Genomic DNA, 16495 nt, shown 5'->3' with positions numbered 1-16495 from the left:
ATAAACACAGAGCTTAATTTTGGTATCATATGGCCCTTCTATTTAATGCTCTGGTCACACTTTTTACCTTTCTAAATCTTGAACTGTAGCATTTTCATTTCAGTGGGGAATCTACAGCTGCTCCAGCTGTCTGAGTGCGAAAGGTCTGTCCTAAGATTCCTATCTGCTATATTTTAAAGCAGAATCCTTCCCTCCCCTAAATCAAAGAAATTTAGCTTCTACTGAAAAATTATGGAATAACGAAAAGAAAAAGCAAAGCATTAGTCTCTGTTTCTTTCTTGTTCTTACGCCCAACAGTCACCCAGCAGCTCTGGGAAACTTAGGCTGCAAACTCAGAGGTTTTGCAGGACAGGGTTGCATCTCATCTGGGAAGGTTTTCCTGTACAAATTACTATTTTTTGACTGTAACAGTCACCTTCTGACCTTTAAAAATAAATTATGATAGAGAAAATTTGCTGACTAAAATATTTTTTCCCTCTAAGACTCCTAATTTGCTTGCAGGACGATGTTACAATTCTAAAGACCCGTGCTGGTAAATCCATTTATAGAAAAGGTGGTTTTCCCTGTAACTTTCACTTTTGAGATGCAGAAGAGCCTGATTCATATTTTAAATGCTTCTGAATCATGACATAGCCTGGATTCTCCAGTTTACTGGTCTGGAAACTTTCACGGCTAATACACGCCTTTTTGAATGACATCCAGCAATACCTCTTTTTTTAAGCAAATCTGTTGACTCTAATATTTGTAGCCTAAACACGCTCTACAATCTACTCTTGATAACTAGCACCTATTGTTTAATGAGTCACTTTTCTCAACACAGCAAACCTGGCATCTCTCAAAGTTCCAGTTCCTTCAGATAATCCTGTGACATATGAGCGTTTACACCAAGTCAAAAATGCCATTGAAACAATCTTTGAAATGACGAGCTATGCCATCAGCTGCATATAATTAAAACGTACCATAGAATTACATTCATTACAGTTGTGAAATTATTTTTATTGCTTATGAACAGCAAAAAAATCCACTTTTTATCATACAACTGTGCCAGCACAGAGCTCAACAGGAAGCTGGTTTGCTTGGGCAAAAATTGTGCAGGTTTTTTTGTAGATTTATTTCTTTCTCATTGCTTTGTGATCACTTTTACTGCTCCACAGAGACCAATAATTTGGAAAAAAACCCAAACCAGTAGCTAAAGTGGCTAATTTGAAACCCTTCATTTGTACTACCACGTATATTCTAGTGCAGTCAAACTGCATTCTTACAAAGAAAGCATAGATCTATCCATACAGATATTTTTGGGATCAAAACACTATTACTGCTACTAAACTTACCTTTTTTCTTTACAAAGACATACACACAAACATGTAATACTGTGCTGAGGTTTCAAGTTTGTACAAAAGTAATGCATCAGCATTACAACTCAGGTGTCCAAAAAAGAAAGTTGAACCTTTTTTTTTACCATTACTAAATTTGTCTTCGCAATCCTAGAAATCTCACTGACATACACCTATAATCCAACATAGCTACAACAAAAGAACTTACTGCAGAAGAGTAGTCATAGTAGCTATTTTCCCCAGTGAAGACAGTGCTTCATAGAATATCGTTTTGCAAAACCAGAATCTTCAGCGTTCAATCTCCCATATAAGCTAATCAGTGACGACTGGTTTACAGTTCTCACTGGTCCAGTGAAACAGTATGTTGTCATGGCTGAGCTTGCAGAGAAATAGTACTCAAATTAAAAATAAAAGGTATGCAAACACAAAACATAGTATAGCCCGATGTAGTACGTGACAGAGAGCCAAAAAAATTGTCTCTTTAGAACATAACAACATATACGGGTCGGTAGTTAAGCGTTTCTTTGCAGAAAGAAACTCACAGTATTCTAAAACGGTCAACAGGGTCAGAAAAGGCGTTAACGTACTTAGTCAACAGAGCTGCTCCCTAGCATGTTATGATTCTAATATTGTAATTAATTCTAAGGCTTCAAAGTAAGTCTTTACACCAATTAACCAAAACCAGACTATTTATCTGATATTAGCAACTGGCGTCTATTCCAGTGCATGCACCAACATAATTTCCATCTGCAGAATCTTTATAACTGATAATGACACATCCGAGCCAGAACAAACAGAGTTAGATTTCCTGATCGCAGGCTATTTTTACAACAAGAAAAAACTAGTTTACCTGTAAATCAATAAAAACGTTAATAGGAATCATTAAAAAACAAGAAGTTACTCCAGTAGTTTCTTTAAAATCTAGTAATTTAGTTAAAAATAAATAAAACGTCCTCTATACGCCACATAAGTACGCCGACAGGACAAATTATTAATGAAACACTCCCCAGTTGCAGAGCCCTCTCTAAAAGCCTCACAGTAATGCTACTAAAATTGGGGGTTGGTGGAAGGAGCTTTGGAAGAACGACAGGTCACAAAGAGACTGTGCTAAAAAGTGTGGAGAAGGGCTTTCAAAACGATTCCCAGAGAAAGAGTAAAAGTTACACACAGCTTTCCATCTCTCGTGTGCTGTATGTTTTCCAGAGCACACACCACGCTTGTTTACCTTGTTCATTTCAAAATGAAGCTACTGAATCCGAACATTAGATTATTTTCTACTGTAAAGCGGCATATAAAGGAGTCGCGTAAGGCACTTTCTTCATTGCAAACAACCAGCACTACTGAGAAGAAAAATATACAGCAAAAGAATCCAAGCGTCAGGTATCAGTACGCAGATGTCGCCCAAACGCTGCGCGGTTCCGTTCGGAAGGCCAGCTAGGTCCGTAAAACGCACCAGGGCCAACAGAGCGCCCAGGCCGCGCACCCCAGCGGGACAGCCGGCGGCCCGGTAACGCTGGGCCCGGCGGCAGAGCCAGGCCGCCAGCAGAGGGAGCAGAGGCAGGCAAACCCGCCACCCGAAAACCGGTCACCGGGGCTGCCCCACCGCCCACGGGGAGCAGCACGCCCAGCTGCTGACCTGCGTGAAGATTCAACGAATCCACCCAGGCAAGATTTCCTCCATTTCCTGACAGTCATCAAAGTAAAAACCTAGGGATTCAAGTCCCCGTGTTGAAATGAGGCTAGTTCTGTAGATTTCCGTAGGCTACGTCTGAATAGAAGTTTGCGTTATGAAATTATGGTGTATTAATTATACAGTCACAGGCTCCCTCTGGATGGAAGGGCCCCCAGGAGGTCTGCGGTCTGATCTCCAGCTGAAAGCAGGGTCAGCTATGAGACCAGACCAGGCTGATCAGAGCTCTGTCCAGTTGATCAATACAATATTATTTTTTCATATTACTATATTATATGTATTATTAACAATACTATGTTTTACTTTTGTAAATGCTTTCAACTGAAGGGCATTAAAGGGCTTACACTACTACTCATCAGCAGGCCTGCCTGGGGCTGCCATGCCAGTCCTGCGGACGGCGGGGAAGGCGCGGAGCAAGCACCGGCCCAGCCCAGGCCGTGCCCGCCATAGCCAGCCCGGCTCCGAAACCGAGGCATCTCCCGGCCGCGCCTTCATCCGCGGCGTGTACGTAAGCTCGTTCACTCTCCCTTACTCTTAGATACCTTAAAAACGCTCATTTCTGTTGGTCCTAAAAGAAAAGCACCGGGATTATTATGGAAGGGTTGTAAAATTCAATACGTTGGAATTGTAAGCTCCATTACAAGCAGGTTTGGGATGTTAACTATTCGATGGGCGTATTCCGCACGCAAAGCACGAGGCATCAGTGCCAGAGCTGCCAGCAGAGCTCGCACAGCGCCTCTCCGGGCAGGCCGCCTCCGGCCCCGATCAGGCCCTGCCGCTCCCGCCGCCTGGAGGCCTCACGCCAGCCACGGGCGCTGCGCCCCGCTCGAGCACCCCACCCGTCCCGTCCCGTCCCGTCCCGCCGGGGCCCCGTCCCCACGCCCGCTCCCTCCTCCGGCCGGGACGGGCCCCGCCGCTGCCGGGGCCGGGGCCGGGGCCGGCTGTGAGAGACGGCGCGAGGCGGCGGGGGATAACGGTCCCCCCGGCGCGCGCCCCACCGCTGCCGTGGCGACGCCCCCGCGCAGGCGCAGGCTCCCCGGGCCGCAGCGGCGGTGACGGGCGCCTCCTCCCCGCTCCGCCGTCGCCTCCCCGGCGGCCCGGCCCGGCCGGGCTTGCCCCGGGGCGGCGGGGATGCAGGGATGCGGGGCGGCGGCGTCCCGTCCCCCCCTCCCCGCCTCTCACCGAGCGCCGCGCCGCCCGCCGGGGGAGGAAGCGCGGCAGCGATGACTCGGCGATCCTCCGCTGTACCTAAGGCTGCCTGCCGGGAGCCAGGCAGGCGCAGAGGAGCGCCGAGCGCCAGCGCGCTGCCCGCGGACCCTTCCTGACGTCACGGGGCAGCGCACGCGCGGCTGGGCCCCCCCGGGCCGGCAGCGGCACAGCGGCACCCCGGCACCCGGCCCCGCTGCGGGCCGCAGGGCGGCGAGCGGCTTGGCGGCCGCCCGCCCGCCGGGAGGACCTTGCCTCCAGCGGGAGGCAGGGCCGGGCCGGCCGCGAAAGGCGCCGCTGCTCTGTGGAGGCAGGCGCGGAGGCCGGGGCGCGCGGAGGGGAGCGCCTGGCCCTGGGGGGGGCTGCTGGGACCGGCCGGGGAGGGCTGGGCTGGGGCGCCGCGCCGGGCTGCCGCTGCCATCGAGCGTGCATCCAGGCGGTCTGCACTTACGCGACCCATGACGTGACCCGTGACGTCACCCACCGTAGCTCTCCGTACGACGTTTGATCAGTGGGGTGTGCGCGGGGCAGCGATGTAGGCTCTCTTCCACTCTGTTTGCACAGCACTCATTTGCCAGAAGCTCTGCCCAGCATGGGGCTATCGTGTTCCTGAATTCATTTGCCTCTTCTGGCCACCGCCGTCAATCTGGCTTTGTTCTGGCATAAACAGACCCAAGTCTTTTGGTGCAACATAGCCACGCTTAGTTTTCCAGGTGCTGTCTTGCAGGAGAGCCGCTTTAGAGAAGAAAGTTGCCTCCTGAAATGGTTCCAAATGGAAGTTAACGGTTAGGTGTCACAATTGGACTGCATCAGGCGACAGTGAAATAACCCAGTATCTATTGCTGCTACTAGAACAAAACCGCTGCCATGTGGGACTGAACGTGCCCTGCCACCGTCCCCGTCCGCCCGCCTCGGGCAGCTGACGGCAAGCTCGGTGCGGGCACGTACACAGCCCTGCAGAAAGGCACAGTCTTCCCCCTGCGTGAAGGTGTCCCCTGCTGCTCTCCAGCTACACCAAGCCTTGCTCGAGGGAAGCAAATAAACCAGCACTTGCTTGTGTCACCCGGCTAGGAGACAAAAGCTTTGTCATTTACGTAGGTTCTCACAAGGCTATACTGCTGTAATTCCAGCCCGAAAGATTGGTGCCTCATAAAGCTAATGCTTTTCAGTTTTCCTGCTATTTTTGCCTATGGAGCCAAAGAGTTTCAAAGCTAAATTATGCCTGGAGTACCACAGTGCTGTTAAATAAGTCCTGTTCTGTTCCACTTCTGTTGATGCAAACAAAGGCACAGAGATCTTCCGTGAGTTTGTGAAGGTCAATCTGGGGCTTGCTTTTCTGCTCAAATTATATCAAACCTCTCATCAGCAGGAACACTGATTCCTAAGTCCTTGCTCTAAAGGGCTCTTAAACGGCATTCAGTGGCTATGAAAACGCAGCACACTGAGGAGGCTATGCCTCTCATTATTAGGAACGTCCTGAACACAGATAAATACCTTCGGTATTGTATAATGCACAAATATAGCCCCATATTTCCCTACATGTTTTGCTGAAATGATTTGAATTAAGAGATTTAGAGCAGCAGATCGTTGCTATAAAATGCTATGCATAATGAAACCACATGTGCCGTATACTTTCAGGTCTTTAATTTGTTCGGAGCTAAATGTTTATTAGAATATTGTACAGTTAATATTCCCTACAGTTGCCTTGAAAATGAAATACCCCTTTCACAACACAAAGATAATGGGTTATATGGCAAGATAAGGCGGTTACCAGAATTCAGGAATGACAGAATCCAATTAATTTAACATGAATTAATGCAAGATCAAATTTATTACAGTTGGATGCAATTTGTAATTGAAAGTTCCATTACAGTGCATGTTTTTACATGTTATCTCCCATCAGTAAGATCTCAAAAGAGCAGATTCTCCATTTTGAATGGCAGCGATGTATTTGTTACATCACCAATAACTCTTTCCTTATGTGTTTGCTGCGAGGAGCTTCAGGGACGAGCAGCCTGGTTGTGCACTAGGGGCTGTGCTCTTGGCTCTTTCTCACAGAGAGCCATGACTGAGGCTTAAACAGAAACCTGGGCTGCATTTGCTTTGGCTGCTTTGCTGGGCTGCCCCTGCCTTGTTACTTGTTCACCCCTTTTCCCATTTTCCCTCTTCTAGGGGCTCAACCCTCTTTTTTTTTTTTTTTTCTTTTGGGGGGTGGGAGGGGTGAAATCAGCCCTCTAGTCAAATAAACCTTTCAACCTTCTATCTTCAAAATAAACACTTTTATTGTGGACAGTCCAAGCTCCTTAGGCAAAGCTTTAGGTCTCAAATCCAAAAGATACACTGTGTCCTTTTAATAATTTCATAGTGGAAACCCTTTATTTGCCCATTCCTTTGGTGTTATGGAGGTTTTCAATGATTCTGGTTTAGGTTTCGGGATTAGGTGAAACCAGAGTGCCTTAAACCTCTTTAGAGGTTTGGGATTAGGTCTGCATCAGGCCTAATATAGCCTTTCTGTGCAAGGCTAAATTAAATGGCAGGAATATTTGTTGTGCAGTGATTCACAGGTGTTTGGCAAAATACCAGAAAACATAAAGGAACCACTGGAAGAATCATGAAGGCAAAGCCATCGAAACATGAGTATTAGCTAAGTACTGCAGTATCACTTGCAACTGTGGGGTCTTTCAGACTGCTTCTAAGTAATTTTAAGCATGGATATCATTTTTATGTGTCTCTTTCACATGAATGTGAGTAAATTGAAGATCTGTCGTGCAAATGGATCATGGATTTTTATTTGAGTATCGCATTCTGGTAATTGCTGCCTGTTTTATAGCAATGTATATTAAAGTTCGTCAAACAGCTGATTTCACTGAAGCTCTATTGTTTTATTGTACACATAAATTCGACTCCTTCTCTGGGGTATGCATTGTCTTGACAGAATATGCTAGGTCACGAGGAGAAAAGCACAACAGATTTATGCCTATTGTTAAAACACCCTGTCTGGCTCAGGAGGCAGAGACATGTGCCTCATTGATGACCATGGACTAATTGGAGGAGGTCAGTTTTGTTGTGTAGGCTGTCTACTGTGAGGCTTTGTCTCCAGGAGGGATATTTTTCCTCCATGTGCTCAGCTCCTTTGTTTGTAATACTGGCAAGGCCTGACTAACTGGCCATACCCCTCAGGTAGTGTCCGAGGTGAGCAGATTTCATCAAGCAGAATGAAGAGCAGCTCAGCACTACAGTCTCAGGCTCTCTGTAAACTGCGGCAGCTGCTCTGGCTGCATTTGTAGGGAAAAGCTGAGCTTCAGATGTCTGGTTCTGTGATGCCTGGCCCTGGTATCAAAAGGAGCCAGATACGTAGTTATGGGGAGGTGATGCACGGAGCCCAGTGAGTTAGTTCCTACGGCTGTCCAAAATCAGTTACTGCCTGATCTGCTACTATCTCCTCACACCAAAGCATTCCCGTCACTGATTATGTACCTGTCAGCCCTCTCCAGAAAAGTGTATTTTGAATGCATTTCTCTCCCCAGACAGACAGATTTCAATTTCCGTTGTAGACTTGCCTGTATTTAGAAAGTCGACTACATCTCAGAGTTACAGGGCTTCTCTGGAGGTTTTTTCCATGCCAACCACCAGTTCTCTCGCAGGCAAGCTTTTTTGCATTCCTATGGCAACTCTTCTGATCAGCAATGCATACAGCCAGATTCTGTCTGCTCAGGTCTGCTTGCAAACACAAAACAGAAATAGTTAAGACAATTTTCAAAATAATATGTCCCTCTAATCAGATGAGCTGTAAATGTAAGAGGGAGGCTAAGTAGAAGGATTTAATCATCTTAGAGTCTGTATAAAACATTATTTATGGCTTAAGAGCTACACAAGGCTTAAGCTTTAAATGTAAGTTCTTTCCCTCTTTAATGGTGCATGTAAGGAAGAACAAGAGAGAAATGTTCCAGTCAAGGACAAAATCATAAAATAATGAGCAGAAGAAGAATGAAATGGAAGTATTAGGGACCAAGGGAGGCTGAGTGGGAGTTTGTCTTCATACATGATTGATCTAAACTTGAAAAGAAAAAAAAAAAAGACTCCTTATCCTTAAATGAGATGGTTATTTGATCATAAATAACAGTCTCATGTCAAATATGCTGCTATGGAGTCTTTTCACTACAAAACCACAACATTCTCAGCCCTAATCTCCTCAGATAAAACAATACGGCTGGTGGCCAGGAATCAGCACTTTGAAACCAACCTTTGAAAACAGCAACACGTTCAGGGTGAAGAGAAATGGAGGAGACAAAGAGCTGCTGTTTATAGAGCTTTGCAAAGCGAGGCCCCACCTCGCTTGCTTGGAAACATGCTGTAACACCCGAGAGTTGTTTTTCTCTCTGGGTGGGAAGCCCTGCTCCACGCAGCTACCTCAAGGGACTGGGGCTATTGATGTATCCCTGTGTTTAGTCCCACACCAGGCCTAGCTGTCACCAAAATCAGGCGCAGCGAAACACCAAAATCCTCCTAGATGCTTGAGCCTTGGATTATTTTAACCTTTCAAAACACAGAATCATAGAATGCTTTGGGATGGAAGGGACCTTTAAAGGTCACCTAGTCCATCCCCCTTGCAATTGGCAGGGACATCTACAACCAGATCAGGTTGCTCAGAGCCCCATCCAGCCTGTCCTTGAATGCTTCCAAGGACGGGGCATCTACCACCTCTCTGGGCCACCTGTTCCAGTGTTTCGCTACCCTCATTGTAAAAAATTTCTTCCTTATATCCCGTCTGACAAAACAACAAAGGGCTCTGACCAGAAATCTGAAGGGTTCTTGCATGTTCAGAGCTCATGGAAGGTGGTGGGTGATCCCAAGCAGAGAGAGGGGGGAAAAGGGGCATGAGAGCGTCAAACAGAGACTTGCTCAGCTCCAGCCTGGGCAGGAAGGGTGCAGTGAGAACGAGCAGCTGGGCTCTCCGTGCCAGAATGAGCACTCCTCCTTTCCCAACCCATTCACAGCCACACAGCCATGTCCCCTCCCTTGCGCTGACCCTAGCACTCATCCGAGGAGCATCGGGACTGATGCAAGGCAGGAGCATGGCGCCAGGAAAGGAGAGGGCCTGGGAGGAAGAGCGATCACACTGGAAGAGACCTGCCCTGAGTGGTGGCACCCAAAGGAGCAGGCCAGCCGGGACACAAAGGTTTCCATCCAGCAAATGACACCTCACCTTAAGCAGGAAGCTCATTTCCCTCCACAGCCAGTGAGGAAAAACAGGCTCTTAACTACATGGGAACATCCCTTCCACCTTTTTTTCTGATTCCACTGTTTCCTAGCGTAACACACTTAAACAACAAGCTTTGAAATCCAGAGATGCCATCCCATGGGAAGTGGAGGAAGACTTTGGTCTCAGCACAGACCGCAGTACTGCTGTGCTCTGACTAGGAAGACCTTGGACTGGTGGTGGGGGACGTCCCGTGGCAGTGAGACCTGGAGCAGGACCCAGTGGGGAAACGCTGTGGCATTTGCATTTCCATGTGGCTTTTAGGGGCATTGTCTGTAACTCAGGGAAATTCCTGGTGATCTTTTTGAGCCCTTTTCAGAAAAAGAAAAATGAACTGGGCATTGTTCTCCTCAAAGGCATCATTTGAAAATGGCCTTTGGACATGGTCTGGAGGCATCAGCTGCACAAACACCCCACCAGTGCTCCCCTTGCAGCAAAGCTCCTGAGGCAGAGCCCAGATGAGAGAGAGATGCTGACAGGATGCCAAATCCAAACCTTCTGGAACTAGGCAGAAAAGAGGACCAAGGGGCAAACCTGTATCCAGGTCCAGCTGCAAAAGCCCATGCTTTTGTTAAGTCTGAACAAAAACCTTTGATCCAAACACCCCCACTTTTTAGGGATTCCAAACTCGAGTGAAAACACAGCGGTTTCACCCTCAGTTGAAACACAGCCTCACACCTTTGATTTCTGAGGACAGATCATTTTTCTTGGGGTGGGGCACGTGGACAGCAACAGATACGTCATGTCTGGTTCAGCCAGACCAACCAAAAGGCTTAAGTGGACACGCACACTACCAGCAGCATGTGATAGGATTTAGTGCAAGGAAATCAAACTCTCTGCCCCACCTCCTGAGCTTATCCTTTAAAGACCAGTCCTGTGCTCACAGCTGGAGTTTATGTGAGTCCTGCCTTATTAATTAAGTGTAGCCAGTGCCTTTTTCCCCTGAATTCCAACAGAAGCCATTAGAAAGCAGATACTTCACACATAACAGCTGGTTCATTTAATGCCCTCCCCATGCTATTTGCTCCCCTCCCCCAGCCAATTCATGTCCCCCTTTTCCATCCTTTCATGTAATGGAGAAGGAGAGTAAAATCAAGGTGGCAAAACCAGGGGCAGCAGATAACCATATTCGTATTAAAAATCATCTAGTTTAACGCTGAAAGTGGAGGAGTGTTGTTGAGAGCATGCTTCTGAGCAGGGAATCGTAACATTCACCTAACAGATGGGAAAAAGAGCCTTGGCTGTCTACTATGTCCTCCTTAAAAGGGGATCTGTATCAAAGTAGCAGCGTATTTTCTTCACCGCAGGCTGTTGATGTCATTAGAGCAAGTCTCGTTTTTATTTAACGCCAGAGTTAAGAGTCACATAAAATTGGCACAGGTGAAGGCACCAGGCCCATTAAGTTGTGCAACGTGACTCTCTGGGAATTTTTTGAATGTTTGTGCACCTCTAATTTATTTGTGCTTGGGCAGGCCAGCCTCAGAGCCTCTCCTCCCTGTTTCCCAGTATGAATACAGCCTCAATCCTGCCATTAGACCTGTAAAAATCCACTCAATCCACTAAATTTCCCTGACTCCCAGGGAAGATCCAGTTACAGGAAGGGCAGTCCTGCCCCTCTCCGAGTTACATGCATCACTGGGAGATGCTACGGACGTAAAATTAAACCCATAGCCCAGAACACCCACTGTAACACTGAAAGTGAAATCTGCCCTTGCCAAACAACGTTAAGTGCATGTTTTGCTCCCAAACAGGTAATCTAGAGGCCAGCTCTTCATTTAAGGCAGGTAGAGCTTTTCAGAGGGAAACCAAGTTAAGAGGAATGGAGATTAATTTGCCTCTGCAAAACGCTTCTGAAGCAGGGAAGTAATTCCAGTGTATTTGAGACAAAGTGGTGCTCAAGAGTCACAATGTTTCATTTCCTAGCGTGGCTGGCATTTTTTTAATGTAGAATTTATAGGTAAAATAGAGATCTGGTCTCACACAGGGCATCTGCTTACGATATCAATAGGAATAATAACAAAAGAGTAGACACCCAAAGTACCCCAGTGCTGTGAGATTTTTCTGCTAGATGATTCCTCACTGATCCTGAAATCAGGCAGCATCATGAGGACATTTTCAGTTATAATATGGGGAAGATTTAGGTCCAGCCATAAACTTCCCATTTCCTTCCTCAAAATGGTAGCAGAGAGGCTGCTATTGCAGCTATCCATCCAGGTGTTTGCCATCTTTATATCAAATTTTCAGGAATCTTACAACACTTACATACTCTACAGCCGCCTGATGAGGCAGCTATCTAATACCTACGTTACAGACAGGGAGAACAAGTTAGGAGGGATTAAATGATCTGCCTAGCTTCCCACAAGACAACACAGGTGTGGCTAGAAATCAAAACTCCCAACTTCCAATCTTTGCTGCATTATACTAATCTGCTTATATACTTTGCTGTAAAGAAAAAAAAAATCATTGTTTCAGTAACGCATTTGTTGGTAACTAGTACGGGTACTCCTAATCAAACAGAAAGATCAGCATATTCTAGAAACTGCTACAGCTGATTAGTCAGCTGAGCCCCCCTTCCCCCCTTTTTTCCCCTGGATTTTTCTAGAAGGAGAAAAATAAAAGGGAAGGGCATCCCTTTATAACTGCAAAGGCTTCGGCTAATTAGAGCAGAAATCGCATTTTATATTTTGGCAGTTAGTAGTAAACACTGTTATTAAAACTATAATAAGATCAGCTAATATTGTATGAAATATTAGTGATGTCTGAGCACAAAGTAGAGCCCCCATCTCTTTAGTTAAAATTACAAAATGATTAACAGCCCAATTAAAAACATTTTTGTTTTTGACATGATAAATTATACTTTATCTACCTATCTGTAGATATAATTGATTATTTTATCCGTTTGCTGTTGGCTGTCATTAAAAAAGACAGATACCATGGCTTTCTGGCCTCTCTCCCGCTGAGAGAAAGAACAAATCCTGCTATTAATGACAGACAGCATCATTATGAAAAAATTCCATTTGCCACTAGGCAACATAGCCGAGTTCCAGTAATTATTGTATTAGTCAAGCCGTTGAGAAGTTCCATAAAATTGAGAGAGTTTTTAAGGAGCATTCAACGCTATTTGGCAACTTTTGTGATGTAACAATTAAAACCATGCTCCAGGCCCCAAAATGTGCAGGAGATTGCCAAAATCAGATAAAACCCTAGAGGGCCCCTGACTCGCAAAGAAAAAAAAAAAAATCAAACTGTTTACTTTTAGGATCAGACATTCATCAACATTTGGCTTTTGTTTCAGCCAGTGTCAGATAATAACAGCACCACGTTTTCAGTCAGCTTCTAACAAAACCCTACACGGTTTGATGGCAGGCCTCTGAGAGAGTGAAAGCTTATGGGAGCTGATGCTACCAACCTTGCTTGGCAGACCAGACACCTGGGAGCACTCAGCAGTACCTTCTGGATGGAATCATGTCTGTTCACCACCACTGAGCATCAGGAAATCACTGGGGAGAAGTGCAAGTTGTTCCTTCCTCTCACGTCTAGGAGCCGCGCCAGGCAACACCTCAAACTGTCAGGGCTCCAGGGGATAAAGCAGAAGTCTCCTGTCCATGTACCCCCATTAACCTGTCAAGGAACCGTTAAAAAAAAAAAAAATTTAAGAAAAATCACACTTTAAAACTGCTAAGGGAGATTGCTACTGAACCAACTTATGACCAAGTTTATCATCTACCTACTTCTCTGCTGAGTGGTGTTAAGGAATAATGATTTACAGTACCAGAAATGAAGGTACAGTATCAAGCTTCTGCAGTGGAAGGTGAAGTTGGTTACAAAATGCAGACCTGGTTTAGCCTAATACAGACTATAGGAACCACTTCAAGAGCACATCTGTTTGTAAAGGGATTGACCCCCTTCCCAGAATAACGTGCCCAAGTCAGGAAGTCTCCACATATCAAAGAACTGTGATGGGAGCTGTAGCTTCCAGGGCAGTCAAAGGGAGCTGGTGGGACGAGGAGCCAGGATACTGCTGTTGTCACTAGGGAACGGCAGTAGGGCAGGGTTTAGCACCAGCATCCTGCCAGTCTCCACCTGGAACATGCCGTACCAAGTAGGGCAGATAAAAAGATACACTGGAGCCTGCCATAATATGGCCTTTCATCACACACAGCTCCCGGATTGGAGATGGCTGCCAACTGCTAGGGCCTGCTGACCTATTTAATAAAAAAACCAAACCCTCAACCCTTAGCAATCATGGCTTCTATCTGATTTAAACGGGAACAGTGGCACAGCACTACAGGCCAAGGGCCAGCCACCTGTGGCGCATGGGCAGCTCTTGAACCATATGTTGCACTGCCAAGGCAAAGGCAGGAGCTCAGACTTGCGAGAGGGAGGGTGTGGGAAAGAAAATCTGCTCCTTTCTCCCAGTTCTGAGACTTATCTTGCTGCTATGCAAGGCAGGCATGCCTGAGTCCCACTAAGCTCAGGAATCAGCAAATGCTGGAAGCTACTGCCACATTTTCCACACATTTAACCTCTAGTTTGGGTCTGGCAATTGCTGGGGTGTGGTGAGATGTGTTGCTACAGAAGTATAAAACCCTCAGTAACTAACTGCTTTTTGGGAAACAGCATTGCCTCCCAGTTTTCTTCAGCAGAGTTAAAGCATATATTGTGGTAGTATTAAATTTTCTCGCATTTGGAGCTGTCATCTAAAGTGAAGCATCCTAGGTCAGCTCAAGAACTTAGGTCAGTATCTATCAGTGTGGAGAATGAATAATTTCAGCTCTTATTCTTGAATTATATGAGTAAATTGTGCCAAATCTTCAACATATTAGACTAGTGCCAGATGAACACTTAGGAAGTTTTTTTTAATATATGTTCTTTATTAGCATTAAAACTTTTATTATTAAAAGAATTATGTTACAACATACATGCACAAGATCCATCTGAACTTAAAAAAATAATCTGAGAAAACTACATTCCTAGTATTTTTTTGTTAGTCCCTTTGGCTTACAGCTCATTTGAGCCATGAGTGAGGAAAATGCAAACCCCAGCACACAGCAAAGGGAACTCAGTGAAGAAAGAGGGAGAGCGGAAGGGATTGACAGTGCGTTGGTTGTGGGTATTGCTGAGAACAAGACGAACTCATTGGAAAAAATGATAACTTTGTAGTGAAATTGTGGGGACTTTGGATCAAGGGCTACAAAGCAGGCTAAACCGCCTGATTCAGCCAACTCCTCTCAGAGCACTCCTCTAGTTCCCCTGTGGACCGCAGGGACAAGCCTGCACAATTCAACCCATTTCCACCCCAGCCTGGCTGTTCAGGCTCTAGTTTGTAGGTGCTTGCATCTCTCCCCAGTTGTGTCAGCTGGCTGGTGTGGCTGTTCAGAAGGATGCCAGATGGCTAGTACTTCAGCCAACCTTATTTCCAGATGACTGATTTTTGTAGCTACCACTTTAATTAAAATAAAAAAATATATGTAAAAGACACAAGTTTATCACCTGCTAGCACATGCCATGGTCGTCTCTCGGTCAATTGGCACGCAGCAGACAGAGCCGCAGACTTCTCTTCCACACCACCAGCATCCAGAGGAAAAAAAGATTAGTCCATCTGCTAAAGCTATCAGGCCCTTTGTGCTTCACTGGATCCATTCCTCTTTATAGGATCCAGTGCCCTCTACTGAGCAGAACCAAAAAAGCACTAATGTGTCCTGGGCCCCGCAAAGTTACTGTTAAGGTACAGCAGTATTAGAGCTGAACAGTTGGAAGTCTACCTTTCCCCTTCGTGCCCACACGTGCACCCATTGCTCCATCTGCCACCAGCGTTTCCAGGTTATTGTAATGCAACACATGGAAAGTATTGAGGAACTTGCAAAGGCTACAGAGCTGTCAGAGGAGTAACATGTCACTTTCTGGAAGGGGAAATCCATGTGGACATATGGTAGTCGTGAAAGGAGCTGGACTAGCAACCTTGGCAGGCTTGAGTCAAACAGAAATGTTGCTGCTTTGCCTTGATCTTTATTTACAATAAACGCCTCGGCTCCAGCTCAGCGTTTTATCTGGGAACAGCCGCCGGTGTTTCTGCGACCATGTTCCGTCTCATTGGTGCACTGACATATTTACACGCGGGCCGGGGCCCGGGCAGCTGTGAATAAGGGGCCATATATCAAGAGAGGAAAAAGGGATGCAAAGATGAATTTTATGAAATATTTTCCATTTTTCTTTGACTTGGTTGTGCATTTTGCTACGGCCCATTGGGCACTCACTCAGCACTTGGACACTTTGCTCCATGCAGTCTAGCCTATATTTCTAATTGTGTCTACATGCCAAGCCTAGCCCAGTACCTGAGGCAGCCCACAGGGAAATGGAGATTCAAAAAAAGAAAAAAGGTGGGTGTGAGGGAAATTTCCTGCCCTTCAATGGCATGTACCACAGGAAAGAGAATGATGTCTTGTAAGTCACCAGTCTTTTCTGATTCCTGCAGGACACAGGCTGTTGCATTTTACATCTGAGTGCCAAAGTGAGAGGAATTATTTCCACTACTTCGTGAGAGAAAACAATCCAGTCCCTTTTGCAATTTAAGGAGGTCATATCATCTTTGATTTCTTCTCTGGGCAATAGAAAGGGTTAATTCCTTACAGTGTTGACTTAATCCTTTCCTTTTTTCCTGTGGCTGACTAATAGGTTAGATGTGTTGACTCTGTTTAAAAAGACAAGCTTTGGACATAATATTAATGATATTGTATGTGCAATAACATTAGAAAACAAACACAGAGGCACCTGGGGAGTCTGAAGGCATCTTCTGGCCTTTCTGGGCTGACAGCTCAGAGTGGCCCTCCAGCATTTCCATGTGGAAAAACACTATCTAGCACGCGAGAGTTTACTTTGAGTGACCCTCTTGCCTTTCAAACAATGAGAAGTCAGGACCATTGTGAAGCTGAAAACTTGTTTCATAAGAACAGGCCATTGCTCAACCAGATGAAGCGGGGAAAAAAATAAAAAAGGAACTCAGAG

At 46.0% G+C, this 16495-nt stretch overlaps 1 protein-coding gene across 14 annotated transcripts in view; it reads right to left on the bottom strand.

Moving 5' to 3' along the window:
* The window catches only part of GNB1L (G protein subunit beta 1 like), a 43117-nt gene extending 38521 nt beyond the window's left edge, over positions 1–4596 (bottom strand). For 6 of the 14 annotated variants that reach the window (XM_087754386.1, XM_087754390.1, XM_087754398.1 and 3 more), the window contains exon 1: positions 4207–4576. The gene's annotated coding sequence lies outside the window, so the exon portion shown is untranslated. Of the gene's footprint in view, positions 1–1542; positions 4171–4206 lie in introns of those variants that run through there. The other 8 variants (XM_087754396.1, XM_087754399.1, XM_087754400.1 and 5 more) reach the window with 7 other exon arrangements.
* Between the last annotated feature and the right edge of the window lie 11899 nt (positions 4597–16495).

The sequence above is a fragment of the Nipponia nippon genome, unplaced genomic scaffold (assembly GCF_047370975.1).
Source record: "Nipponia nippon isolate SJK-2023a ecotype South Korea unplaced genomic scaffold, ASM4737097v1 scaffold_18, whole genome shotgun sequence".
NCBI lineage: Eukaryota > Metazoa > Chordata > Aves > Pelecaniformes > Threskiornithidae > Nipponia > Nipponia nippon.
This window is presented reverse-complemented; position numbering and strand designations above follow the sequence as displayed.